This window comes from Zingiber officinale, chromosome 6B (assembly GCF_018446385.1).
Source record: "Zingiber officinale cultivar Zhangliang chromosome 6B, Zo_v1.1, whole genome shotgun sequence".
In the NCBI taxonomy this organism is placed as follows: Eukaryota; Viridiplantae; Streptophyta; class Magnoliopsida; order Zingiberales; family Zingiberaceae; genus Zingiber; species Zingiber officinale.
Genome location: NC_055996.1, coordinates 89,917,502 through 89,927,593, shown reverse-complemented (window position 1 = coordinate 89,927,593; position 10,092 = coordinate 89,917,502).

Genomic DNA, 10,092 nt, shown 5'->3' with positions numbered 1-10,092 from the left:
TGCGCTCAGGCAGTCGACATAATGAAGGTCAAGCAAGCTGAGATTAAAGCAGCTGCAGCCAAGGAGATGGAACGACTCGGCTTAACCCCCGTCGGCTCACAGGAGGGTACAGGTGGGGAGACCCCAACTGTGGGCGAGGGGACCGTCGAACGGACGCACAGCGTAGGATGGGCGGCTGACCCACGCCCAATCCGAGAAATGTCGCCCGCCGTCCATACTGAGGGCTCGGGTTCTTCGGGCGATGAGGTACCGCTGACTCGAAAGAGACGTTGAACGGGCACGCCCTCTCGCTCCGCCACTTCGGTCGTACAAGTTTCCGCTGGGGGAGGCGCCTCGTCTCCCGCCACCTCCGAAACAGTGGAGGCTACTTCTTCTGATCGGACTCCGTCTTTGGCTGAGCTACTAGAGCCGCTCACCGTTCAGCCGATCACTTCCTTGCCTCCGGCTAAGCGGAGGATAACACGGTCCTCTATTCTTCCAGTCCATCCTACCCAAGCTTCCGGCCCGGCAGCCTCTTCTTAATCGGCGCCAAGCGGGCGGTGATCCATCACTACCATGCTTCGCCTGCCGACGGAGGACCTTCTTGCATCGGGCGACCAACCCAGCTCTCCCCAGCATCAGGTCTATATTCGTGGTCGGCTCACTCGTATCTGGGAGGAAGCAACGGCACGAGCGGCGGTGAAACCCCCTAGCGCGCTCGCCAATAGCCGTCTGGAAATGTCCACCGAGGTTAGTATTCTCAACTATCAATTCATGAGTTACCTCCGATCGTCACTAATGCTTGGTTGCAGTTCTGGGTGGAGAACATTGCCATGTGCCAGCGGTTAGCTCAAGTGGAAGACGAGCTGAAGAGACTCAAGATCTCTGGAGGTGCTTCCTCTTCCTCCCAAGGGACACCGATCGCTTAGGTGTAGGCCGACTTGGAAAAGGCCCGACAACATCTCGCGGCATAACAGCAGAAGTCGACTGACCAGACCAGCAGTTTAGGTCAGATCGAGGCGCAACTGAAGACTTATGACCGAAAGTTTGAGCTAGCTTCCAAAAGGAAACAGTGGGCCATCGCCGACCTAGAACTGAAGAACCAGGAGGCTCGTTAGTTGGCCGAGAAGCTCAAGAATGCGGATAACTCCCTGGTTGCTGAGCGGGAGAGTCGTTCGGCTAAGGAGGCTGAGCTTCAAGATCATGTGAAGCGCCTCGAAGAGGATCTGGAGGACTCCCGTACTACACTGACAGCCTACCAGGAGGCTGAACCGGGCCGCTTCATGGTCCTAAGGCAACAATATCTCCGCTCGGACCAATTCCTTGAAAAGACGACCAATCGGATTGTCCGATCATTTGAGCTGGCCATCGACGCGACGCTCAGCCAGCTGAAGGCGAACGACCACATCTCCGAAGCCCTGTCCAACAGCGATGTTAACCGCGTCCAGCTCCTCAACTTCATTCCTGACGAAGCCTTTGACTATATCGAGTGAGCGAGGGGTTTGTAGAGAATATTTTTTGGAAGCCTTGAATGTATTCCTGCCGCTCGACAGTGTTTGACTTATTATCAATGAAGTCTTTTTGTGATTTTTCTTCATATGCTGTCTTTTTGCTAGTATCTGGTTGTATAGTCCCGAACGGCCACTACGACCGTACTTTCATTATTGATAAATTCGTTAGGATCATACCTCCTGGTTTTAAGGTCGCCGCTCGACCCGGGGGTTTATAGTCGCTGCTCGACTCTAGGTTTTAACGTCGTCGCTCGACGGTCTTCTAAGGCGGGAGTTTAAGGTCGTCGCTCGACCGTCGGTGGAGACATGGGTTTAACGTCGCCGCTCGACAATTTGGTGAAGACCAGGGTTTAAGGTCGACGTTCGACCGTCAGTGGAGACTTGAGTTTAACGTCGCTGCTCGACGATTTGGTGAAGACTGGGGTTTAAAGTCGTCGCTCAACCGTCGGTGGAGACTTGGGTTTAACGTCGCCGCTCGACGAATTGGTGAAGACCGGGGTTTAAGGTCGTCGCTCGACCGTCGGTGGAGTCCTGGGTTTAATGTCGCCGCTTGACGATTTGGTGAAGACCGAGGTTTAAGGTCGCCGCTCGATCGCCAGTGGAGTCCTGGGTTTAACGTTGTCGCTCGATGATTTGGTGAAGACCGGGGTTTAAGGTCGCCGCTCGATCGTCGGTGGAGTCATGAGTTTAACGTCGCCGCTCGACGATTTGGTGAAGACCGGGGTTTAAGGTCGCCGCTCGACCGTCGGTGGAGACCTGAGTTTAACGTCGCCGCTCGACGATTTGGTGAAGACCGGGGTTTAAGGTCGCCGCTCGACCGTCGGTGGAGACCTTTGGTGAAGACCGGGGTTTAAGGTCGCTGCTCGACCGTCGATGGAGACTTGGGTTTAATGTCGCCGCTCAACGAGAATTTTGGTAACCTTTCATTTTTTATTCCAATCCTGCACTCAAAGGAAACAGGAAAAACGGAGAGTACACCTCAATTACATTAGCGCACCTTTCATCTAGCTCGATACGGCTAGAGATGGTTTGCACTCCAAGGACGTTCTAGTTGCCGCCCGTCTTCATCCTCTCGGTAGTAGACGCCTAAGCGGAGCTTCTCCACGACTTTGAATGGTCCAGCCCACGGAGCTTCTAGTTTAGTGACGTCGCCGATCAGCTTCACCTTTTTCCACACGAGGTCGCCGACCTGAAACGACCTCGGGATCACCCGTCGATTGTAGTTCTGTCTCATCCTCTGCCTATAAGCCATCAGCCGAACGACTGCCTTGTTGCGCGTCTCATCCATAAAGTCCAGCTCTAGAAACCTCCGCTCGGCATTGTCATTACTGTAGTGCTGTATTCGATTGGACTCGACTCCGACTTCAATCGGGACGACCGCTTCACCGTCGTACACCAGGTGGAACAGGGTTACCCCCGTCCCTTCTTCAGGGGTCGTGCGGATTGCCCATAACACGCCGGGGAGCTCGTCCACCTAGCTCCCTCCGATGTGGTCAAGTCGAACTCGCAAAATCCACAGATCTCCCCATTAGCGACTTCAGCCTGTCCGTTGCTCTGAGGGTATGCTACGCAGGTGAAGGCCTGCTGGATGTCATACTCCTCGCACCACTCTTTGAGTTTTCGTCCGATAAACCGTCTACCATTGTCTGAGACAAGTCGATGCATAATGTCTAACCGCTAGATGATATGCTGTCAGATGAATTTTTGGACCATCTGCTCAGTTATTCTCACCAGCAGCTTAGCTTCAACCCACTTTGAGAAGTAGTCCACTGCGACGAGCAAAAACTTTCACTGCCCGGTCGCCATGGGGAAGGGTCCCACAATATTCATGCCCCATTGGTCGAACGGGCACAACACAGTGGAAGCCTTCATCTCTTCGGTCGGCCGGTAGGAGAGGTGGTGGTACTTCTGGCAGGACAGGCAGTTAGCTACTGTCCGAGCGGCATCCTCCTGTAGAGCCGGCCAGAAGTACCCGGCCAACAGAATCTTCCTTGCTAGTGACCGACATCCCAGATGCCCTCCACAGGATTCTTGATGTACTTCTTACAGTATATAGTCGGTGCCCCCCGATCCGACACATTTTAAGCAATGGCCTGGAGAAGGCCTTCTTGTAGAGCTGATCCCTGACTAGGGTGAAACGACCAGCTCTTCTTCTCAATAAGCGAGCTTCCTCCCGATCGGACGGCGTAGCTCTCGATCGTAGAAACTCGATTATGGTCGTTCTCCAATCGCTAAGGAAAGTGAGACCCTCCATCCTATCGACGTGCACCACTAAAGATATTTACTTAATCGGCTGTGCAATGACGACCGGCGAGAGTGAGCTTGCTAATTTGGCCAGCTCGTCTGCCGCTTGGTTTTCTAATCGGGGGATCTTCTGGATGATCACCTCCTGAAAGTTTGCCTTCATCTTTTCGAAGGCTTCGACGTATAACTTGAGCCGCGTGTTACTGATCTTGAATGCTCCAATCAGCTGCTGAGCAGCTAATTGAGAGTCAAAGTGGATAAGCACCTTGTCGGCGCCGACATGCCGAGCGGCTTGTAGTCCGGCTATAAGCGTCTAGTACTCAACTTCGTTGTTATTTGCCCGGTATTCTAGCCGAACGAACAACTGCACCCGCTCTTCTTGCGGGGAGATAAGCAGTATATCAATCCCACTGCCCTGCCGGGTGGACGACCCATCCACATATGCTTTCCAGATTGAGTCGGGTTCAGGGTTTTGTACCTCCGTGACAAAATCCGCCAAGGACTGCGCCTTGATGGCTATTCGGGGTTGATATTGGATATCGAACTTGCTGAGCTCCGTTATCCATTTGATTAACTGACCGAACGCCTCTGGGTTAAACAGGATTCTTCCCAGAGGGTTGTTGGCCATCACAATGATAGTGTGAGCGAGGAAATAAGAACGGAGTCTCCGAGCGATGTGTACTAATGCAAATGTGAGTTTCTCAAGACCGGTGTAGCGAGATTCAGCATCCTTTAATATATGACTCAAGAAGTACACTGGATGTTCTTCGTCGTTCGACCGAACTAGCGTTGAGCCGACAGCATGCTCGGTCGAAGACAGATAGATCCAGAGTGGTTCACCGGTAGTAGGCTTAGCTAGTACGGGTAGCGAGTTCAGATACGCCTTGAGTTCCTCGAAAGTCTGGTCACACTCCTCGTCCCACTGAAACTGATGGCTCGACACAGAATCTTGAAGAAAGGAAGGCTCCGGTCGGATGACTTGGAGATGAACCGTGATAATGATGTTATCAGGCCGGTGAGGCGCTGAGCTTCCTTCAAGTTTCTCGGTGGTGGCATACCTTGAAGTGCCTTCTGTTGGAACCCCAAGGTGTTTTGATGTGATCAAGCAAGCTAAGTTAGGTCCTGCGTTTGTTTAACCCTTGTGTCTAAGTGTGCAGGAGCTTAGGAACACAGGAAGTCGAGCGGAAGACGCGACTAGCGAGAAGGACGGCACGGGAGAGAGCCGACGGGCTCGGTGCGTCCGAGGGACGAGGTGTCCGCGGAAGAGTACACCGGTGGACGAGAAGAACATGCGCGGCGTTCGAGGGACGAGAAACCGGGAAGGAAGGCTGCTCGAGGAGAAGGCCGGAACATGGGTTTGGGTGAGCCCTATTCCGGAAGGCCGAGATCACCCAAGCTAACGGAGCCGGAGCGAACAGACCCGGACCGAAACGAGCTAAACCGGAGCAGTGGAACCGGACCACAAAAGGTCAACAAAGTTGACTTAAGAGGTCCAGGCGCCCGGAATCATTCCGGGCGCCCTTGGCGCTATTGAGGGTCCGGGCGCCCGGAGCTGGATTTTGACCAGGATCGCGTCAAACGCGATCTGATCGTTGGGGATAGAATTTTATCCCCTCCAGGGCGCCCGGAACTCCTTCCAGGCGCCCGGACCAGTACTATAAATATAGTACTGGTCTGCACATTCAGAACAACTCACTTGTAATCAATTCTTTCTGTGCTTTCAGTTGTGTTCTTTTCATTTGTGCTATCAACGTTGTAAAGAGGCTTCTCCGCCTAGAGGAGATCATAGTGCGCTTACTTTCCTTGGATTAGCAATCCTCTGATTGCAAACCAAGTAAATCTCTGGTGTATGATTTCTTTACTTAGTCTCTACTTTTTATTACAAGTGTTTATGTTATATAGTTGAAATCCGAGAAAGGTTCGAGTTTTATTTTGTAGGGTAATTCACCCCTCCCCTCTTGCCAGCCTCCAAAGGGACCAACACCTTCATCTTGTTGGGGTTTGCCTCAATGCCCCGCTCGGTGACGATATATCCCAGGAAGCGTCCACTTTTCGCTCCGAACAGACACTTCTGAGGATTTAACTTGTTTCCGTACGTCCGGAGAGTCTGACAGGTCTCCTTGATATTTGCACAGAGATCGGCAGCTTGGAGGGATTTAATTAGTATGTCGTCGACATATACCTCCATGTTGCGACCGATCTGCTGCCGGAACACTTTGTTCATCAGCCTCTGGTAGGTGACTCCTGCATTCTTTAGGCCAAACAACATTACGTTGTAGCAGTACATACCATCGTCAGTGATGAAGCTGACTTTCTCTTGGTCTTCACGGGTGAGCGACACTTGATGATACCCTTGATATGCATCCAGCATGCATATCAGCTCGCACCAGGCCGTGGAGTCTACCATTTGATCTATCCTGGGCAAGGGATAGAAGTCCTTTGGGCACGCCTTGTTAAGATCCCAGAAGTCGATGCAGACTCTCTATTTATTGCTTGGCTTGGAGACCAGCACCACATTAGCGAGCCAGCTCGAGAACTGAACCTCGCGTATGTGGCCGGCCTCTAGTAGCTTCTCAATCTCCGCCCGGATAATCAGATTTTGTCAGCACTAAAGTCTCTCTTCATCTACCTCACCGACCGAGCGTCCGGTCGGACGTGGAGCTCATGCTGAGCGATGCTCTGGGAAATGACGGGCAGCTCATGCGTTGACCATGCAAAGACCTCATGATTCTGTCGAAGGCATCTAATCATCTCGGCCTTCTGCTCAGCTTCCAGGTCAGACGCTATGAAGGTCGTCGCTTCTGCTTAGCCCAGATGTATCTGTACTTCCTCCTTTTCTTCATAAATTAAAGGAGGCTTCTTGGTTATTGCACTTACCTCCATCCGGGGTGTCTTCCGAGCGGACTTTGCTTCCGTCTTGACCATTTCGACGTAGCAGCGCGGAGCGACCAACTGATCCCCTCTTACTTCTCTAACCCGATCCTCCACTGGGAATTTGATTTTCTGACAGAAGGTCGAGACGATCGCTCGGAATTCATTGAGGGTCGGTCGACCCAGAATGACATTGTAGGCAGAGGGGGTGTTTACCACGATAAAGTTCATGGTCCTCGTCCTTCTGAGCTGCTCCTCCCCAAGTGATATGACCAACTTGATTTGGCTAATCGGTTGGACCTCATTGCCAGTGAACTTGTATAGTGGGGTCGTCATTGACAATAGCTCTCTGCGATCGATTTGGAGTTGATCGAACGCTTTTTTGAAGATGATGTTGACCGAGCTGCTAGTATCAACGAATATATGATGAAGGGTATAGTTGGCGATTACCGCTCGGATAATGAGGGCGTCGTCGTGCGACACTTCAACTCCTTCAAGATCACTGGGCCGAACCTGATCTCTGGTCCGCTCGCCTTTTCCCTGTTGCAACCTACAGCATGGATCTCCAACCGTCGAGCATAGGACTTTCAGGCCCGGTTGGAGTCTCAGCTGGTCGGCCCACCAATGATGATGTTGATTTCGTCCCGTGCAGTGTTAGTTCTATTTTCTTCCTCCCGAGCGGACGACCTGTTCGGTCGCATGTGGCCTTGCTCGTGTCACCGATCGGAATGATGATGCTCGTGTCGCCGGTCAGAACAGGGGGACCGGCGACGATAACTCTTAGGCGCCGGTTGGGCGATCGGGTTGAATCCGCGACAGTCGCGGGTGTTGTGAGTTACAGACTGATGGAATGAGCAGAACAAAGGGGTCTATACCTTCCCCTTGGGTCTCGACCGCTCGGCGGCGTGTGACCTTGCTTCATGGTGTGGGCGTACTCCTTCGGCTCGGGGCCCTCTCGGAGGTTGATGGCTGACCGGCGACCTTCGTTCGGTTGCCGAGGGCGGCTTGGACGGTGCCTCCTTCCTTCTTGCTGCCTGAGCTTCCTCTTCATTGATATACTCGTTGGCCTTCTTCAGCATGTGGTCATAGTCGCCGATCGGAACGATGATGCTCGTGTCGCCGGTCAGAAGAGGGGGACCGACGACGATAACTCTTAGGGGCCGGTTGGGCGACTGGGCTGAATCCACGACAGTCGGGGGTGTTGTGAGTTGTAGACTGATGGAATGAGCAGAACAAAGGGGTTCATATCTTCCCCTTGGGTCTCAACCGCTCAGCGGCAACATGCTGGACGGCGTGTGACCTTGCTTCCTAGTGTGGGCGTACTCCTTCGGCTCGGGGCCCTCTCGGAGGTTGATGGTTGACCGGCGGCCTTCGTTCTGTTGTCGAGGGCAACTCGAACAGTGTCTCCTTTCTTCTTGCTGCCTGAGCTTCCTCTTCATTGATATACTCGTTGACCTTCTTCAACATGTGGTCATAGTCGCGGGGCGGCTTCCTGACGAGCGATCGGAAGAAGTCCCCATCCACGAGCCCTTGCGTGAACGCGTTCATCATGGTTTCAGACGAGATCGAGGGAATATCCATAGCCACCTGGTTGAAGCGCTGGATGTAGGCTCGGAGAGTCTCTCTTGGTCCTTGCTTCATGGAGAACAGACTAACGTTTTTCTTCTGATAGCGTCTGCTGCTCGCAAAATGGTGGAGGAAAGTCGTTCGAAAGTCTTTGAAGCTTCGGATAGACCCATCCAGCAGCCTTCTGAACCACCGTTGGGCCGAGCCGGAGAGCGTAGTGAGGAAATTAAACTCGACACTTGACTCCATCTGTGTACTGATGAAGAGTAGTGGCGTTGTCAAACTTACCGAGATGGTCATCCGGGTCGATCGACCCGTTATATTCTCTGATCGCCAAGGGGGCGTAATGCCTTGGCAGTGGATCTTGCAGGATTGCCTCAGAGAATTGCCGATTGATCCACTCGGGAGAAAGACCAGCTCGGGTTGCTTTGCCCTTTCACACGTCCCGAACGAGAGCTTCATCTGATGTGGATCCTTGCTCTTGCTCTTGATTTGCTTGCGCTATTTTGGAGGGCGTTTGAAACAACGTCGGTTGAAACGGAATGGGTGCAGGAGGAGCTTCTCCAGGAGTGTCGGTCGGCAGCTTATTCTGTCCCCATATGGAGAGTTGCTCCGGTCGGTCTTCTTGCGCCGCTCGGCCTCCTGAGGCCGATGTTGCTTGCTGCGCCAGCCGATCAGCTAGCGCCTTTTGTTGCTGCTGCTCGACTATTTTTGCCACCCGTACTTGTATGAGCGTGTCGAGCTCCTCTTGCGTGAGCATCACTGTGTGGGGACGTCTAAATTCTTCCATCTTCTCGGCTCGGATTCAGGTGCGTTCCCACAGACGACGCCAAATTTGATCCTGCCCGATAATGAGTCGACGGATGCTGGGGAGATGGTGCTCACGTTGACTAGATGTCGACTGAAGATGACGCGGATCTCCAACGAGTTGAGCCTGTAAACACAAGTCGTTAGTGCCGAGCTAGGGAGGGGTTCCCCAGTGACAGTCCTCCGACGCTCAAGTTAGTTACTAGCGGCAAGCGAATGAAGAAGAAAGGAGCAGTAACGTAACTGTAGCTATAGTAGTGAACATACCTCCGTCGAAGCCTGGGGGTCCTTATATAGGGCTACCAGGAGGCGCGTGCATGCTTCCCAAGGTGTGCGCGCTTCTCAAAGCATACCTGGAAAGGGCGTGTCAGAAAAGCGTGCCTGACGCCATACCCGAACATCCCGAGCATATCCCTAACGTGACAGTGGAAGCTTCTACCGTACGATTCTCTGCCCGCCCATGCCGCCAACCATGCAGCCTGTCGGTGACACTGGTCACTAGAAAGATATCGCCAACTGCCCTTTTTGTTTGCTATTGGATCAAGCGGGAGAGCCGCTTAGCAGTTTGTCGTCTGGGTGATACAATGGTCGGGTCGAGCGTCCGCTCGGCCAATGATCTGCTACTCGGCTCCGCCTTGCCAAGCGAGGAAGCCCTGCCTGCCGGGTTGAGGCTGCGTCTATTGTTTAGCCGAGCGAGACGACTGCTCGGCTTTTGTCCCTCCCTGCTTGAGCTTTATGAGCGTCGGAAGCTCGGTATCTGACCGAGCTGTCGAAATATCAGATCGACTATTCTTCATGCTGACCAGGAAGGTAGCTCGCCCGATCAACCTCATGCTTAGGATGTTGACCACTTTGACCTCCTGCCAGACGGGCCCCACTTTACCACCGGATCACTATCTAAACTCTATAAATAGGGAGTTCATTTCATCATTTTCATACACATCTTCTCTATTCGTAATCTCAATTTCGTATTCTCTATACATTTTTCGTCTTCATTTCTACGCACTCTCGTTTACAATTTTCGATTATAATGGAAGGATATCGTGGAGGTGCATCATCTCGAGCTCAAAAGGGAAAGGAAATAATAAATCCACGCGAGGACCCCAACATTCAA